The sequence below is a fragment of the Pan paniscus genome, chromosome 2 (assembly GCF_029289425.2).
Source record: "Pan paniscus chromosome 2, NHGRI_mPanPan1-v2.0_pri, whole genome shotgun sequence".
Classification (NCBI taxonomy): Eukaryota; Metazoa; Chordata; class Mammalia; order Primates; family Hominidae; genus Pan; species Pan paniscus.
This window is the reverse complement of record NC_085926.1, coordinates 5143961-5163499: the sequence shown is the minus strand read 5'-3', so window position 1 is coordinate 5163499 and position 19539 is coordinate 5143961. Positions and strand designations below refer to the sequence as shown.

The window sequence follows — 19539 nt, the reverse complement described above, 5'->3', positions numbered from 1 at the left end:
ATCAGTGTGCCCTTCTTACACACTCCTTAACTTTGTAATGCCTTACTTTGCCCAAATATAAAATGGAGATAACCACAGTCTCTACCTCACAGAGCTGTTTAAAAGTAAAATGAATTAAAACACATACAGCATTTTGAACAGTGCTTGGTACAGGGAAAGCATTCAATGTTTGCTACCATCACCCAGGGTCCATGAAACGTGACATTACCTGTTCCTTCCACTGAATACCATTACCTGTTCCTTCCACTGAATACAACTAAAACCCTGGACAGAATGCATGCCCCAGGCTGGGCGCGTGGCTCACACCTGTAATCCCAGTACTTTGGGAGGCCAAGGTGGGAAGATTACTTGAGGTCATAATTTCAAGACCAGCCTGGCCAACATAGTGAAACCCCACCTCTACTAAAAATACAGAAATGAGCCGGGAGTGGTGGCAAAGTGGTGAGCACCTGTGATCCTAGCTACTTTGGAGGCTGAGGCAGGACAATCATTTGAACCCAGGAGGCGGAGGTTGCAGTGAGCTGAGATCGCTCCACTGCACTCCGGCCTGGGCAACAGAGCAAGATTCCATCTCAAAATACATTAAAAAAAAAACCTATCTGAGGACTCTGAAAAGTAAATGGTAGCAGATAGATTTGAGAAGGGAACTAGAACTTGAAGCACAATCAATCTGGTGCTCTTTCTTACTTTTGCTTGTTTTCTCCCAATCTTCCAGTCTGGATACAAAGGCAGCCCAATTTCTAGAAATGTATACCAGCCATGAAGAGATAAAGCTCCAAGAGGAGATTTCTCTTTCTGGTATAAGGTATGTGTGTGTATATGGGGGGCGATAAGGTTGGGAGTGTGAGGAATACAGAGTGGGAGAAATCCATTATTTCCACCCTCTCTCTTGCCATTGCACCCAGACAAAACCAAGCCTGGAAGCTGTGCACACTTAAGGCAGCTATGGACCAGCTGTACTTACGGAGAAGAAAATCCTCTCTGACCAGAAAACTGTGGTCTAACTTAAGTGCTTTGGGGAGGGGAGGGAGTAGAGTGGTATGGAGAAAGAACTTGTGTTGCTTTGGGGGTTTTTTTGTTTGTTTTTTTGTGATTCCTTCTCCTACCTTGTGGCCCCTGAGACAGATTCAACTGAGGGAAAGGCAGGAGCCTCAAGCTTTCCAGGCTCAGGACCAGGAAGTGGGAGATGGGAGACTAAGACAGTATCAAGGAAACTCAGAAGGGAACGAACTGGAGTAATACATCTGATAAAGTTGTGTATGAACTCCTGGGCTCACCTCCAAGCTGTGACATATGGATCTGATCCCAAATAGCACAAAGGCTTTGAGAACTAAACTATAAGGTAGACCACCACCCAAGTGCCTGGTTGACCCCTGTGAGGCACATAGCCAGAAATGACCCAAATAGCACCAGCAAGGCTTTGAAAACTAACATCATATTAGAACCAAAGCCCATAGAAGGTGGGTTGGATCTTGTGGCCTAAACTGAGTTAACTGTCTGCTGTAACAAAACAAAATAACAAATCAATATTCTCCACAGGATTTAAACAAAGCCTAGAATGTCGCAGTACTCAAAGTATCCAAAACAACTGAAAAATGAAGAAGAATAAAAGAAGAATCCAAAAGTATCCAAAATAACTGAACATATGAAGAATCATGGCTGGGCACAGTGACTGGCTCATGTCCGTAATCCTAGCATTCTGGGAGGCTGGGGGCGGGGAGGCGGGGACAGGGATCACTTGAGGTCAGGATTTCAAGACCAGCCTGGCCAACATGGTGAAATCCCATCTCTATTAAAAACACAAAAATTAGCTGGGTGTGGTGGCGCATGCCTGAAATCCCATTTGAGGCTGGGCGTGGTGGCTCAGGCCTATAATACCAGCACTTTGGGAGGCCAAGGCGGGTGGATCACTTGAGGTCAGGAGTTGGAGACCAGCATGGCCAACATGGCAAAACCCCATCTCTACTGAAAATACAAAAATTCACTGGGCATGGTGGTGTGTGCCTGTAATCCCAGCTACCTGGAGGCTGAGGCAAGAGAATCGCTTGAACTTGGGAGGCAGAGGTTGCAGTGAGACAGGATCGTGCCACTGCACTCCAACCTGGGTGACAGTGTGAGACTCCGTCTCAAAAAACAAAACCAAACAAACAAACGAACAACTGAAAAAAAAAAAAAAGGCAGTAAACTCTGGGGAAGGGGGAGAGTCTGATTTTCAGGGTTACAACATTATTAGATTCAAATTTCCAGTTTTCAACAAAAAAAAAATCACGAAGCATAAAAGAGACAGGGAAGTATGGTCCATTCAAAGGAAAAAAAATTAACCAACAGAAACTGACCCTGAGGAAGACCAGTAAACAATTATCTTAGGCCAAGTGCGGGGGCTGACGCCTATAATCCCAGCACTTTGGGAGGCTGAGGCAGGCAGATCACTTGAGGTCAGCAGTTTGAGACCAGCCTGGCTAACACAGTGTAACGCCATCTCTAACAAAAATACAAAAATTAGATGGGCATGGTGGTGTGCACCTGTAGTCTCGGCTACTAGGGGTGCTGAGGCTCAAGAATCGCTTAAACCTAGGAGGCGGAGGTTGCAGTGAGCTGAGATCGCGCCACTGCACTCCAGCCTAGGTGACAGAGCAAGACCCTGTCTCAAAAACAAAAACAACACACACACACACACACACAAATTATCTTAAAGGTACTCAAAGAACAAAAAAAAAAAAAAAAAAAAAACAGAGAAAAATGCAAGAAAACTATGTACGAACAAAATAGAAATACCAATAAAGAGGTAGAAAACTGAAAAAGATGCCAAAAAGAAAGTGTTCAGAGTTGAAAAGTACAATAAAGCAAATGAAAAATTTACTAGAGGAACACAAAGGCTGATTTGACCAGGCGGGGGTGGGGGGGCACGGGGAATCAACAAACCTGAGGATAGGACAAATGGAATTAATTATTCCGTCTGAGTCAGAGAAAGAAAAAAAAAATGAAGAAAAGTGAACAGAGCCCAAGGACACCATCAAGCAAGCGCGTGCGCACTGTGGAAGCCCTAAAAGAAGGCAGACAACAGGAGGCAGAGACACAATTTGAAGAAATAATGACCCAAAACTCCCCAAATTTGGTGAAAGACATGAACATAAACATCCAAGAAGCTCATCAAACTCCAAGTAGGATGAACTTAAAGAGATCTATACCAAGACAAATTATAAACAAGCTATTAAAAGACAAAGACAGATATAATCTTGAAAGCAGCAAGAGGCAACGCATCAAATATAAATAATCAATAGTAGCAGCAGATTTATCAGAAACTTCAGAATTCAGAAGGCAATGGGCTAATATATTCAAAGTGCTAAATGAAAAAACAAAAACTGTTAACCGAGAATCCTATTTTCAGCTAAAATGTCCTTCAAAAGTTGGAGAAAAATTAAAACATTCCCAGATAAACAAAAGCTGAGGAAATTACCACTAGACCTGACCTGTAAGATAAAATAAAGGGAATTCTGCAGGTTGAAATGAAAGGATAGTAACTTGGGCCAAGCCCAGTAGCTCATGCCTGTAATCCCAGCACTTTGGGAGGCTGAAGTGGGAGGATCACTTGAGGTCAGGAGTTCGAGAACAGCCTGGCCAACATGGTGAAAACACAAGTCTACTTTAAAAACAAACAAACAAACAAAAACAACCACAAAAATCCACCGGGCATGGTAGCATGCCCCTGTAATCCCAGCTACTCAGAAGGCTGAGACAGGAGAATCACGTGAACCCCGGAGGCAGACGTTGCAGTGAGCCAAGATCATGCCACTGCACTCCAGCCTGGGCAACAGAGCAAGACTAATCATAGACAGAAGGTAGAATAGTGGTTGCTAGGGTGGTGCTGGGGTGAATGAGGAGTTACTGTTTAATGGGTACAGAGTTTCAGTTCTACAAGATAAAAAGAGTTCCTGGAGATGGATAGCAGTAATGGTTGCATTCAATATGAAGGTACTTAACATCACTGAACACTTAAAAATGTTGAAGACACAACCTGGCCAACATAGTGAAGCCCCATCTCTACCAAAAAAACAAAAATTAGCTGGGCATGGTAGTGGATGCCTATAGTCCCAGCTACTCGGGAGGCTGAGGCATGAGAATCACTTGAACCTGGAAGGCAGAGGTTGCACTGAGCCAAGATCGTACCAGTGCACTCCACCCTGGGCAACACAGTGAGACCCTGTCTCGAAAAAAAAAAAAAGTTATTTTACCGCCAATAAAATTTTTTTTAAAAAAATGAACAAAACTGTGAAATGAACAGGATCTGTGGGACAATATAAAAAGGACTAACAGTCATGTCAAAGTCCTGGAATAAGAGAGAGAGTAATTCAGGAAAAAATACTTGAAAAAAATGACTGAAAATTTCCAAAATTTCCAAAGACAAAATTACAGTCAAGAAGTACAACAAACACTAAGCAGGGTAAGCAGAAAGAAATCCACATCCAGGTATATCACAATTAAACTGCTATAACCAAAGACAAGAAAATATCTTAAAAGCAGCCAAAGAGAAATGATGCATGACATTAGAGAATAACAATTGAAACGACTACAAATTTCCCATCAGAAACAATCAAAGCCTCTTCTGAAGTGCTGGAGGGGGAAAAAAAAAAAAAGACTATCAGTCTGAAATTCTATATTCAGCAAAAATATCTTTTAGGAATTAAGGTCATAAAGACATTCTCAGATGCAGGAAAACTAAACTAAACTAAAATCTGTAGCCAGCAGACGTGCTCTAAAAGAAATGTTAAAGGAAGTTCTCCAGGCATAAGAGAAACTACCAGAGGGAAAGCTGGGACTTCAAAAATGAAGAGAAATCAAAAGAAATGATAAATACCTGGGTAAATATAATAAACTCTTCTCCCCTTAAATACTTTAAAATGTTCGATGGCTGAAAGGAAAAAATTTTTTTTTCAAAGAATAGGTAAAATTCGACATTGGTGTCGTTTTCCATTTAGGTAGGTGTACGTATTAGTCCATTTTCACGCTGCTGATAAACACATATCCAAGAGTGGGCAATTTACAAAAGAAAGAGGTTTAATGGATTTAACAGTTCCATGTGGCTGGGGAAGCCTCACAATCACGGTGGAAGGCAAGCAGGAGCAAGTCACTCTTACATGGATGGCAGCAGGCAAAGAGAGAGCTTGTGTAGAGAAACTCCCTTTTTTAAAACCATCAGATCTCATAAGATTAATTCACTATCAGGAAAACAGCGTGGGGAAAGATCTGCCCCATAATTTAATCACCTCCCACCAGGTTCCTCCCATGACACATGGGAATTGTGGGACTTCAAAGAGGAGATTTGGGTGGGGACACAGCCAAGTCCTATCAGTGTAATACCGATAATGACTACAATATAAAGGGGGGAAGGTAAAGGGGCCTCTACGTTGCTAAGGTTTCTACATCCTACATTAAGTGATATACATTAATTCTAAGTGGACTGGGAAATGCATACTTGTAAACTCTAGAAGAACCACTGCAAGGAACAGTCAAAACCCCAATAGAGAAATTAAAATTAATATAAAAACACTCCGCTGAAATCAGCAAAGGTAAAATAAGAACAAAACCAAAGGCACTGAACAGAAAACAAATAATTAAATGATTATTTGAACTAAATACTATGTTTAAACTAAGTCTTAAATATCAATAATTACATTAAAAGGCAATGGTCTAAACACATCAATGAAAAGACAGAAACTGTCAAAATGTATTTTTTTAAAAAGACCCAACCATATGTTGTCTTCAATAAACCCAGATTTTGTCCAGGCACAGTGGCTCATGCCTGTAATTCCAGCACTTTCAGAGGCCTAGGAAGGAGGATCACTTGAGGCTAGCAGTTCGAGACCAGCCTGAGCAACCTAGCAAGACTCTATCTCTACAAAAAATTTAAAAATTAGCTAGGTGTGGCGGCACGCGCCCTTAGTCCCAAGCTACTCAAAAGGCTGAGGTGGGAGGATTGTTTAAGTCCAGGAGTTGGAGGTGGCAGTGAGCCTTGATCACATCACTGAATTCCAGCCTGGCAACAGAGCAAGAAGAAAGAAGAAAGAAAAGAGGAAAGAAGAGAAACCCACTTTAATATAATTTAGGGAGAGGTAAGTTAGAAGTAAAAAGATAGAAAGACAAACACCATGCAACCACTTATCACAGAAAGCTGAAATAATTATTTTAATATCAGAAGAAAAAGCCGACTTCAAAGCAAGAAAATATACCAAGGATAAAGAGGGACATTACATAATAAAAGGATGAATTCACCAAGAAGGTATAACATCCTAAATGAGTATGCACCTAACAAAACTTCAAAACACATAAAGCAAAAATTGATAGAATTGAAATAAACCCACAATTATAATTAGAGATTTCAACATTCCTCTCATGTTAATTGATAGGGAGAAAACCAGCAAGGATGTAGAACTTACCACAACAACCAATTGGATCTACTTCACAGTTACAGAACATCTCATTAAAAAAGAATACACATTCTTTTCAAATGCACATGGGAACATTCACTCAACCATATTCTGAGCCACAAATCAAAGCTTTGCCTGGACACAATGGCTCATGCCTACAGTCTCGATACTTTGGGAGGCCAAGGTGGGAGGATGACTTAAGCCTAGGATTCAAGACTGGCCTAAGTTACATGGCAAGACTCGGTCTCTACAAAAAAATTATAAAAATTAGCCAGACGTGGTCGTGCGAGCCTGTGGTCCCAGGTACTCAGGAGGCTGAGGCTGACGTGGGTGGACTGCTTGAGCCTGGGAGGTTGAGGGTGCAGCCAGCCGTGATCACACACCACTGCAGCCCAGCCTGGAGGAAGACAGCAAGATCCTATCTCCAAGGGGGGGGGGGTGGGGAGAAAAGCTTCACAAATGTAAAAGGATTCAAGTCATACAAAAATCATACAAAGTATGTTCTTTCACCATAATGGAATTAAACTAGAAATAATTAATATAAAGCTATCTGGAAATAACCAAATACTTGGCTATATAATCTATTGGTCACAGAAGGAAGCCTCAAGGGAAAATAAAAACATGTTGAACTAAATGAGAAACATGTCAGAATTTGTATAATGCAGCTAATCAGTGCTCAGAAGAAAATGTATAGACTCAAATGCTTATATATTTTAGAGACAGGGTCTTGCTCTGTCGCCCAGGCTGGAGGGCAGTGACATAATCATAGCTCACTGCAGCCTCAGACTCCTGAGTTCAAGCAATTCTTCTACCTCATCCTCCCAAGTAGCTGGGACTACAGGCACACTTCACTATGCCCAGCTTCAAATGCTTATATTAGAAAAGAAGAAATGTCTCAAATTAACAATCTAAGCCCCCTATTTAAGAAATTAGAAAAAGAGCAAAATAAATCCAAAACAAGCAGAGGGAAATGGTAAGAGCAGTAAATAATACTGAACACAGAAAAACTTTGAAGCAAATCAGTGAAACCAAAAGCTGATTCTCTAAAAAGATAATTAAAATTGATAAACAAAGGAAAATAAATAAAAATCACCAATATCAGTAAGGACATCACTACAGACTCCACCGACATTAAAAAAGATAAATAAGAGAATACTATAAACACGCTATGCTCATAAATTCAACAACTTTGATGAAATGAACCTATTTCTTGAAAATCACAAACTACCAAACACACTGGAAGAAAAAAAGGCCCTCTCTCTACTGAAGAAATTGAATCACTAACTTAAAAGCTCCTTAAAAAGAAATCCCGGGACTAGAATTATTTTCCTGCTGAATTCTACCAACTATTTTATTTTATTTTATTTTATTTTATTTTATTTTGAGACAGAGTCTCACTCTATCACCCACGGTGGAGTGCAGTGGAGCAATCCTGGCTCACTGCAAGCTTCGCCTCCCGGGTTCAAGTGATTCTCCTGCCTCAGCCTCCTGAGTAGCTGGGATTACAGGCATGTGCCACCACGCCCAGCTAAGTTTTGTATTTTTAGTAGAGACAGGGTTTCACCATGTTGGCCAGGCTGGTCTTGAACTCCTGACCTCAAGTGATCTGCCCACCTTGGCCTACCAAAGTACTGGGATTACAGATGTGAGCCACCATGCCTGGCTCCAAACTTTATTTATTTATTTATTTATTTATTTATTTTGACATGGAGTCTCGCTCTGTCACCAAGGCTGGAGTGCAGTGGCAAGATCTCGGCTCACTGCAACCTCTGCCTCCTGGGTTCAAGCAATTCTCCTACCTCAGCCTCCCGAGTAGCTGGGATTACAGGCGTGTGCCACCATGCCTGGCTAATTTTTGTATTTTTAGTAGAGATGGGGTTTCACCATGTTAGTCAGGCTGGTCTTGAACTCTCAACCTCAGGTGATCCCCCTGCCTCAGCCTCCCGAAGTGCTGGGATTACAAGCGTAAGCCACCGTGCCCAGCCCTAATTCTACCAAACATTAAAGAATAACACGAATTCTACATAATCTCCAAAAACAGAAGAGGCACGAACACTTCCAAACTCATTTTATGAGCCCTGCATTACCCTCATACCAAAAAGTAGCTCACAATATTCAAAAGGACTGACACACTGTCCTAAAACAAGTACAATGATATAAGATACTTAACAGCAAGCAAGAGGGATATATCACTGCAGCTAGAATATTCATGCCAATCCACAGCAAAGTTCTACAAACTAAAGGATTTGTGCAATTGGGGTCAAGACCTTGACTAAAACATCTATCGTGTGCTGAATGGTCTAAATTGTCAAGTTTGTCCAACCAAATGTGGTAGGGATGAGGGGTGTGAGAAAACATTTTAAATGGTCCATTTTCAAGTCATAATAAACCTAAGGACTGGCAGCCAGCCTGCGGATGTAACAAACTGCACAGCTCACGCACCTAGAAGGTCATGATAAGTGAACAGACTTTGGAAGAGGGGTCAGCCCATAAAAGGAAAGAAAGTTTTGTTATTGGGAAATCGAAACTTAAGTGGGGAAGGGGACCAGGATATAACCTTCTAAGGGTGATAATAAAACTTACACAACGTCTGGGAAGATTGTAACTCCACAGTACTCAACCAATGAAGAACTGGGGGAGGGACTTGTGTGCTAGGAGATAAATTGCCTGTCGTAACTGCCCCAGGTGTGCCTGCCTACCACACACGGGATGGTGTCTCCGAGTCCATTTTTTGGGTTTGCATGGGTGAATGTGTGTTTCTCACAAACCTGGGGGCCCAACTAGGATCTCTGTGCCTGCATGGAGTGGAACTCCGGTCAAGGGGGAGACACATCCCATCAATTTAGGTGGCCTGCTCTGTCTGGGTATTCCAGCACCCGGCAGGGGCCATAGACAAACCCAAGACTGTTATTCCAGAGGCAGCAGAGACAACACAGGGAGAAAAGCACACACTGCAGCAACCAGGCAACCTTGTGCAGCAGCCCAGGTAGGAAAATTAGACTGTAAGTACTGCCTTAGTGGTTGGGCATTTTCAGAGGTCAAGTGTGTGCAACTGAGATGTATCTTAGATATGAAGCAAGTGCGGAGTCCCAATCCACGGTTCCGTTCTCCTGCGAGGCAAACAGCCAGAGACGGACAAACCGATTCTCAGGGTGTGCAAGAAACCTCTAGTAGCGTGGGTCGAGTACACAGGGAAAAAAGCTCAGACATAGAGGCTGATCAAAAATGGGAAACAGAAATCCTAGACCTAGGGTACAAATCAAAGAGGGAGCCAAAGAGACTCCCTCTGACATTCCCCCAGATAGTCCTTTGGGGAGAATGCTGAAGGTTTGAAGGGACAACCCTTGAACCAGGGAAAAGGAAAAGCAAAAGATAAGGCATCGCTGTTTTATCTGGCCCAAAGACCCTATTCATAAGCCTTCGATCTTTTTTGGCCTAAGTTTGGCTCAGATGAGGATTGGGTGTGCCAAGCTTTAATTCTCTATGTGAATGATAAAACTCCATCCTCACAAGAAGAGGTAGGTTACACTCTGCTGGATCAAAAAATTAGCTCCCATGTTCCCCCTCAAAGAAGAAGAAAAAGAACCTAATAAAAAGCCCTCACCCAGTGAAAGGCCCTGGAACCTCCTATCATGCATGCCCCTCCATACATCTCACAAAATAGTGGACAGGAAAATCAAGGGGCAGCAGGAGGGTTAGAGGAAGATAGACCTGGAGACCACAGGAGAGCCAAACCAACTGCTCCTTTAAATCCTTATCCAAATTTAAGAAAAGAATTAGAACAGTGTAAGAGGGATACTGAGAACTTCCCTATCCCTTCCACACAGCAGGCATCTAGCAATGTTCCCTCTTAGGGAAGCCCCCATGGGACACGGAGATATTGGCTTTGTAAATGCTCCTCTTACAAGTACTGAAGTTAAGAATTTCAAGAAGGGAATGAAATCACTCCTAGAAGATGCCCTCAGTTTAGCAGTCCAGCTGGACCAATTCGTAGGACCCAGCTTTTACACCTGGGCTGAAATGATATCTATCATGAATAGCCTATTCACAGGAGAAGAAAGGGGAATGATTAGGAGAGCAGCCATGACCATCTGGGAGAGGCAACACCCTCCTGGGCAAGAAGTCTTGCCAGCTGAACAAAAATCTCCAAATGTTGATCCCAAATGGGATAATAATTAGCCCAAGGACCAAGCCCAAATGCAGGACCTCAGAGAATAATTAAAGGGATCAAAGAGTCCACTCCTAGGACACAAAATGTCTCAAAGGCATTCGAGATTCAACAAGAAAAAGAGAAAATTCCCTCCGCATTCCTGTAGAGGCTCAAAAATCACATGAGAAAATTAGATCCGGAGGACCCAGTAGGGCAAGGCCTTTTGAAGGCTAACTTTGTAACATAGAGCTGGCCTGACATTACAAAAAAATTAGACAAGATTGATGGATAGAATAAAAAACTGATTAAGGAATTATTCAGGGAAGCTCAGAAGGTCTTTGTAAGGACAGAGGAAGAGAAGCAAAAACAAAAAGCAAAAATCATGGTTTCCACTGTGGAAGAGGTAGTCAGAAAAACGTTAAATCAAAATCCCCCTCAAAGGAGGGAAGGGAATGATAGATTCTGACATAGAGAAAGAAGGGAAACGCAGGAAAAAGCTCCTAAGACTAAGAGTGGATGTTACGAGTGTGGAAAGCCAGGGCATTTTAAGAGAATGTCCTGAATAGAAAAAAGAAGACCCCAATAGCAAAGACTTGGAACCAACCCAAATGTCCAACAATGATAGAATGGATTAAGAAAATGTGGCATATATACACCATGGAATACTATGCAGCCATAAAAAAGGATGAGTTCATGTCCTTTGCAGGGACATGGATGAAGCTGGAAACCATCATTCTGAGCAAACTATCGCCAAGGACAGAAAACTAAACACTGCATGTTCTCACTCATAGGTGGGAACTGAACAATGAGAACACCTGGACACAGGGTGGGGAACATCACATACCAGGGCCTGTCGTGGGGTAGGAGGAGGCGGGGGATAGCATTAGGAGATATACCTAATGTAAATGACGAGTTAGTGGGTGCAGCACACCAACATGGCACACGTATACATATGTAACAAACCTGCATGTTGTGCACATGTACCCTAGAACTTAAAAGTATAAATCAAAAAAAAAAAAAGAGGAAGAAAAGGTAATCCCCCTCATGACCATTAATGAAGACTATTGGGGTCAGAGGTTCCTTCTGAGTAGGTCCCACTAGGAACCCTTGATAAATTTGAAGGTGGGACCTGAGGAAAAAGAAGGGACATTTTTGGTTGATACTGGGGCGGCTTGCTCCTCCCTAATTCACCAAGGGGTACCGAACCAGGGAAAAATTGACAGTATCAGGGATTAAAAGGGAGAGATTTCAGGTTCCAATATTCAAGAAAATGTTAATTAGATTGGGACCAGAACAAATTGAGAGGTCACTCTTATATGTTCCCAAAGCAGAAACTAACCTCCTGGGTGGAGACCTGACTGTGAGATTGGGTTTAGAATTAGGAATACAGGCAGAACAATTAAAAGTAATAATGGGCCTCCTAATAAAGGAGGAAGAAAGACAAAATAATCCCCATGTGTCGATTAGAAAAAGGCAACAGGGGAGGGTTAAAAATCACACCCTTACAGATTGAACTAAAACAACCAGGAGAAGTAGTTTGCAGAAAACAATATCCCATTTCTACTGAAGGGAGAAAAAGGCTCCAACCAGTAATAGAGGAATTAATTAAAGATGGACTATTAGAACCCTGCATGTCACCATACAATACTCCAATTCTCCCAGTCAAAAAGCCTGATGGGTCGTATAGATTGGTGCAAAATCTAAGGACTATAAATCAAATTGTCCAGACCTGCCACCCTGTGGTGCCCAAGCCCTACTCCCTCCTTAGTAAGATACCCTATGAACATAAGTGGTTCAGTGTGGTGGATCTAAAAGATGCATTCTGGGCATGTCCCCTAGACCTTAGGAGTAGGGACCTCTTTGCCTTTGAATGGGAAAATCCTATAACTGGGAGAAAACAACAATACCACTGTACTGTGCTGCAAGAAGGCTTCACGGAAGCCCCAAACTTATTTGGTCAAGTCTTAGAAAAAGTCCTGCATGAATTCCAACCTTCCAGGGGAACCCAGTTGTTACAATATGTAAATGATCTTTTAATTTCTGGGGAGAGGAGAGCCAAGGTATCAGAAACCACTATAATAATTTCCTAGGAGAGAGGGGATTGCAAGTCTCTAAAAACAAACTGCAGTCTGTAGAAAAAGAAGTTAAATATTTAGGACACCTGATTAGTGAAGGAAAGAGAATAAACCCAGAGAGAATATCAGGAATAGAGGGTCTACCTTTTCCTAAGACCAAGAGAGAACTCTGAAAATTTTTAGGTTTAACTGGCTATTGTAGGTTATAGATTAACTCATATGCTCAAAAGACAAAGATTGTGTATCTGAAACTACTAGAGGAGGAACCTGATTCCTTGCAATGGTCCCCAGAAGAAATTCAGGCAGTGAAAGAACTAAAGCAGGCCCTCATTACAGCCCCGGCCCTAGTCCTCCCATCTTTAGAGAAACCATTCCATCTGTTTGTAACAGTAGACCAGGGCATGCCCCTTGCGGTGCTCACTCAAACCTGGGGAGGGAAGAGGCAACATATTGCTTTTGTCTCCAAGCTTCTTGATCCTGTCTCTCTCGGGTGGCCCGAATGTGTGCAAGCAGTAGCTGCCACAGCCCTGCTGGTAGAGGAGAGTCGAAAGCTATCCTTTGGTGGGGCCCTAATAGTAAGCACCCCACACCAGGTCAGGAATATATTAAATCAAAAAGCCGGGAGATGGTTACTGGATTCTCAGATTCTAAAATATGAAGCCATATTACTAGAAAAAAAAGATTTGGTCATAACAACAAATACTTGCCTGAATCCAGCCAGTTTCCTATACAAAGGAGAGAACAAAGAGCCATCAGACCATAACTGCTTAGATATCACTGAATACAAAATCAAAGCTAAACCTGCCCTTAGGGAAGCTCCACAACATGATGGGATAAGGCTGTTTGTGGATGGGTTGTCCCAAGTGGATAGATGGCAAGAGACATAATGGTTATGCTATCACTGATGGAAATAAACACTCCTTATGTGAGAAAGGTAGATTACCTAATGGTTGGTTGGCCCAAACCTGTGAATTATATGCTTTTAACCAGGCGCTAAAGCTCCTTGAAGGCCAAGAAGGCACTATATTCACTAATTCTAAATATGCCTATGGGGTAGTACACACTTTTGGAAAAATCTGGACAGTGCAGGGCCTAATAAATAGCAGGGGAAAAGAATTGGTACATGGGGAACTGGTCAAACAGGTTTTAGAAAGCCTCCAGCTTCCAGCAGAGGTTGCCATAGTTCGCATAAATGGTCATCAGAAAGGTAACACTATAGAAGCTGTAGGAAACAAGCTTGCAGATAAAGCTGCTATGCAAGCCTCCCTGGAGGAAGAAATTAGACTATTTAGCCTGATCCCAGACATCCCTAAGGTAGTATTAAGGCCCCAGTTTACCAGAAAGGAGAAGGAAGAATTAGGATAGGGGTCACACAAACTGAAAACGGGAAGTGGGTACTTCCTGATGGGACAGAAATAAGTAAACCCCTGATGAGAGAACTAACGTCTGTATTACACAAAGGGAGTCAATGGGGACCCCAGGCTCTGTGTAATACAATACATAGGAATGATGAGTGTATAGGGAGTTACACTTTCGCTAAACAAGTACGTGGAAGCTGTGTAACTTGTCAAAGGATAAACAAAAAGGTGATTAGAAAACAGGCCACAGGAGGAAGACCTCCCAGACTAAGACCATTTCAAAGCATTCAAATAAATTTCACAGAAATGCCCAAAGTAGGAAAACTAAAGTATTTACTGGTGATCAGAGATCACCTTTCTGGCTAGGTGGAAGTCTTTCCACTCCCAACAGCCACTGCTGGGAATGTGGTCAAAATAAAATTAGAACAGAATGTACCTAGATTTGGCCTGGTGGAAAATATTAATTCAGACAATGGGAGCCACTTTACCTCAAGGGTATTAAGGGGAATTATGGAAGGTTTACAAATTAGATGGGATTATCACACTCCTTGGTATCCCCCTTCCTCTAGAAAGGTAGAAAGAATGAATCAAACTCTCAAAAAGCATATCACCAAACTAATCTTAGAAACTAAAATGCCTTGAATGAAATGTCTCCCAATAGCACTCCTCAGAATTAGGACAGCCCCAAGAAAAGACTTGGGATTGTCCCCCTATGAGTTATTATATGGGCTCCCATATTTGGGCAGAGCTACAGATCTTCCTAACTTTGGAAACCAAGGATCAATTCTTAAGAAATTATATACTGGCCATATCCTCTACCTTGTCATCCCTTAGGTTAAAAGGACTTCTGACTCAAACTCTGCCTCTTGAGTTCACAGTTCACCATTTCCACCCTGGTGACTTGGTGCTGATTAAGACTTGTTAAGAAGACAAGCTCCACCCAACCTGAGAAGGTCCGTATGAAGTGCTCCTGACCACTAAGATGGCCGTGCAAACGGCTGAACAGGGGTGGACTCACTGTACTCAAGTCAAGGGACTGGTAAAAGAGACCTCGGAAGGGAAGGAACAAGACCAGTGCAAAGTGCATGGGTCACCTGTGCTACGGGAGGACCTCAGGCACAGGTGGTTCCATTTCCCCTAGGATGGGATGCTGATCCTGAAGAAACGGATTGCATGTTGGCTCTATACCAGGACAAGGATGCATGGGGAAACAAGACTTGTAAAGAGTCTGTCACTGCTCTTTCCCACATTGCAGAGGTCAGATCCCAAAGCAATCCCCTCATTCTCTCTAGGGAATATGAACCACTCCTCTTGCCTCTCTAGATAGGGGGCAGAGTTCAATAAGCCCGTGGGAAAACTCTCAACTTGTACGCACATCCTAAACATCACTGGTAAGTCAGGCGATGGCAATCACTCGGCTCTCCATATACCCCAGGCTAACGTCTGGTGGTACTGTGGGAAAAGGAACCTCCCCAACTTGTTACCATCCAACTGGACCGGGACTTGTGCTTTAGTCTAATTGGCCATTCCCTTCACCCTGGCATTCCATAAGATACCTGAAAACACACACGGCCACTGAAAGCAGAGAGATTTGACAAACTCTTTTAATGTCAATATATATGTTGACTCAATAGGAGTCCCTAGGGGAGTGCCGAATAAATTTAAGGCCCAAAACCACATAGCTGCTGGGTTTGAGTCAGCACTCTTCTGTGGTCAACTATTAATAAGAATGTGAACTAGATTAACTACATCTATTAAAATCAACAAAGATTCATCAATTATACTCAGGACACCCTCAAAGGGATGGCTAGCCAGTTAGATGCCACCAGCCCAATGGCCTGGAAAAACAGGCTTGCACTAGACGTAATACCAGAAAAAGGGGGTGTAAGTGTTATGCTGGGTGGGAAACGTTATACTTTCATTCCCAACAATACTGCCCCAGATGGGACCATCACAAAAGCTTTACAAGGACTGACAACTCTAGCCAACGAACAGGCAGAAAATGCTGGAATTAACAACCCATTTACGGGTTGGCTAAATGGTTGGTTTGGAAAATGGAAAGGCATGGTGGTGGCTTCAATCCTTACATCTCTCATAATTGTAGCAGGAGTCTTAGCAGTGGGATGTAGTATTACTTGTGTGTGAGGGGACTAGCACAGAGATTAATTAAAAGAGCTATTAATAAACAATGCCAATAAGTTACCAGCAAAATAACCTGCTACTATTAGAAACCAAAATAAACTCACTCTTCTATAAGGAAGAAAGTAAACGACTTCTAAAGCAATTTGAGGAACAAAAGGGTTTAGATGAAAATGAGACCAAAGGAAGTAAATAGAAAAGGAAGGAAATTTGTGAGAAAACATTTTAAGTGGTCCATTTTCAAGGCATAATAAATCTAAGTACTGGAAGCCAGCCTGTGGATGTAACAAACCACACAGCTCATGCACCCAGAAGGTCATGATAAGTGAACAGAATGTAGAGGAGGGGTCAGCCCCTAAAAGGGGAGAAAGTTTCATTATTGGGAAATCAAAACTGAATTGGGGAAAGGGACCAGGGTATAACCTTATAAGGGGGATAATAAAACTTAGGCAATGTCCAGGAAGATTGTAACCCCATAGTACTCAACCAATGAGGAGCTGGGGGAGGGACTTGCGTGCTAGGAGATAAATTACCTGTTGTAACTGTCCCCGGTGTGACTGCCTACCAGACACCAGATCTTGCAAGACCGCCAATAAAAGTCTTGCTTCCGCTGTTCTTCATGTCTCCAAGTCCATTCTTTGGGTTTGGATGAGTAAATGCGTGTTTCTCACAGGCGTGAACCAACATCCCACCAGAATGTTATTGGTAGTAACCCGTCATGGTTTCTTTGAGCCCCAGGAACAATTATTATAGCCTAGAATTTCAGATTACAACAAATCACAGCTCCATACATACGGCTGCACACATACAGCCCCTCAGGGCGTATTTTCCTTATGGACTGTACCCCTAGTTCAGTTTTAAGCAGTCTGGAAACTGCTCCAACATTCACTAGAGTGTTAAAGACTAACGTGTTGAAATTTTGCCAAAAAAAAAAAAAAAACAAGAAGGTGTATGAGTCTGTTCTCATGCTGCTAATAAAGACATACCCGAGACTGGTAATTTATAAAGGAAAGAGGTTTAATTGACTCACAGTTCCACATGGCTAGGGAGGCCTCACAATCATGGCACAAGATGAAGAAAGAGTAAAGGGGCTTCTTACATGGTGGTGGGCTAGAGAGAAGTGAGAGCCATGCAAAAGGGGTTTCCCCTTACCACAAAACCAACAGATCTTGTGAGACTTATTCACTACCTCAAAAAACAGTATGGGGAAAATCGTCCCCATGATTCAGTTATCTCCCACCGGGTCCCTCCCACAACATGTGGGAATTATGGGAGCTACAATTCAAGATGAGATTTGGGTGAGGACCCAGCAAAACCGTATCAGAAGACTTTGTTCCCTAAGAACCAACAGGAGAGCATTATTTTTAAACACTGCCACACACGCTCCCCAAAGTGAGGAACAAAAACTAATCACATCTTGGAGGCAGAGCTTACAGTGAGCAGAGATGGTGCCACTGCACTCCAGCCTGGGCGACACAGCAAGACTCCGTCTCAAAAAAAAAAAAAAAAAAAAAAACTAATCACATCTTGTGTAGTGAGAAGCTATCCTGACCATTGCTACCCCTGAAAGAATATAACAGAAAGACCTATGAGCCCTGCAAGCCTTGCACTGCATACTGCCCTAATTTCTTTCAGACAGGATACCCTGCAGGAATTGAACTGACTCATTCAGAATTCCCAGGTCCAACATCATCCAGTAACTACTTCTGCTTCCCGTTCAGTTTCATTTCTCTAAGGGAAATTACATAGGAGTTTTTCTGGGCCATGAAGAAATACAGCTGATGACAAGCACTCTACAATATTCTGGGTCAGCCTCATTCTACTTCCAGGGAAATAAACTTCACTGCTTACTGAAACTGCAGTATCCATCAGTGGCCATTTAGGTCTGCAACTAAACAAATGTCAAAGATGTTACTGAGAAGTTACCCAGAAACACTGGTCTGCAAGGCTCCTAATGACACTCAGATCCTTTGTATTAGAATAAAAAAACTTATAAATGTGACCAAGGATTATAGCATATAATGCCAGGTGACAACGTCTCCATAACCCCTTATCAGCTCTTTTCTACCTGGAAGATAAATGAAGCCCCTAAAATTCTGTTCCACAGGTATATCATAAGATAAATAGGCAATCCTCCCATTAAAGACTATCTTTAAAGACTGCTAGCCTAGGCATAGTAGAGGCAAGAAAATGTTTACAAATACTATTTTGCCTGTTAGACTCTGGAGGAAGCAAACCATGGCACCTGTCATTGGATACATTAAAGCCAAGATTGTAACTTCTTAGTCCTTTAGTGCCTACTTTTAACATTTTTCTGCCTCACAATTTTGCAACTTCATCTCCCAAACTAATAGTATCATATGGATTGTCTCATGTTCCCTTCTACTGTAAAAAAAATTCAGTAACAATTTTTAAAAATATTATTAATAATTCCCTAAAATCATCTTAAACTACAGTGTATGGAATCTTTTAGCTGTCTGCTTATATATCAGTAGAGACATCTGTTTCTCAAGTGATCCTGGCAGTACAGTGGTGCGGCTGCAGAGAATGCCATGGGCTGAATACATTCTTTCACCGGCTCCTCCACACTGCAGCTCTCTCTGGGTATTACTGAAGAAACAGTAAGCACTGTAAAGCCACTCCATTAGCCCAGTCAGTGCTTTCGACATTGTTTCACAGTGAAACTCAACTCTTAAAATGATGGACAGTCGTAAAATACTAAGTCACTGTACACTTCTCAGGTTCCAAACTGCAGTGCCTTCTAGATAGTAAAATCATTATTTATTCAGCAGCTGCCTAAAATTCCACTTACTATCATCAGGGTGGGGAGTGTGGCAGATGCAGTAAGCGCAGTAAGAAGTTGGAGTGACAGGAATGTTTTTCAATCACATGTGATGACTGCATCAACAACACATCCTTATTAGCTAAGCCATATGTAATTGGCTTATACTATTTAAAAATAATAATGATAATAGCTCAGCATTACTCATTTTACTCTGGCCTCGTATTACAGAAAAGAAAACTTGAGGTCAAGGTCACAAGGTCACATACACACAGCTAAATAGTGGCAAAACTGGAATTTGAACCTAAGTTTAAACTTAAAAGCCCTAAAAGTGATTTTCCACTTTAGTGTAATGCCTCAGGCATTTGGCAGTTATTTGTTGGCAAATGAACGAGAGTCATTATTTGTACAAAAGCTTGAAGTCAATGTTAGACTGCTGAACAACAAAATACAAACTCCATGATAAATTGAGAGGTTGTAAATAGATGCTCTGCTAGTCTGCTACTCTGGTGAAAAAAAAAAAAAAATTTAGAGCAATCACCATCTCTTCCACCAAGCCAAAACTATTAACTACAACCAAATTTATCAGCAGAAGAAAAACCCAAATAAA

The 19539-nt window shown here is 42.0% G+C and overlaps 1 protein-coding gene and 1 long non-coding RNA gene across 2 annotated transcripts in view; one reads left to right on the top strand and one right to left on the bottom strand.

Annotated features, from left to right (window-relative positions):
• LOC112439277 (uncharacterized) overlaps positions 1–2754 on the top strand; it is a 31593-nt gene extending 28839 nt beyond the window's left edge. The window contains exons 3-4 of the long non-coding RNA XR_004670430.3: positions 716–805; positions 1540–2754. This is a non-coding gene — a long non-coding RNA (uncharacterized LOC112439277). The remainder of the gene's footprint in view (positions 1–715; positions 806–1539) is intronic.
• The window catches only part of ARL8B (ADP ribosylation factor like GTPase 8B), a 57731-nt gene that overhangs the window by 22289 nt on the left and 15903 nt on the right, over positions 1–19539 (bottom strand).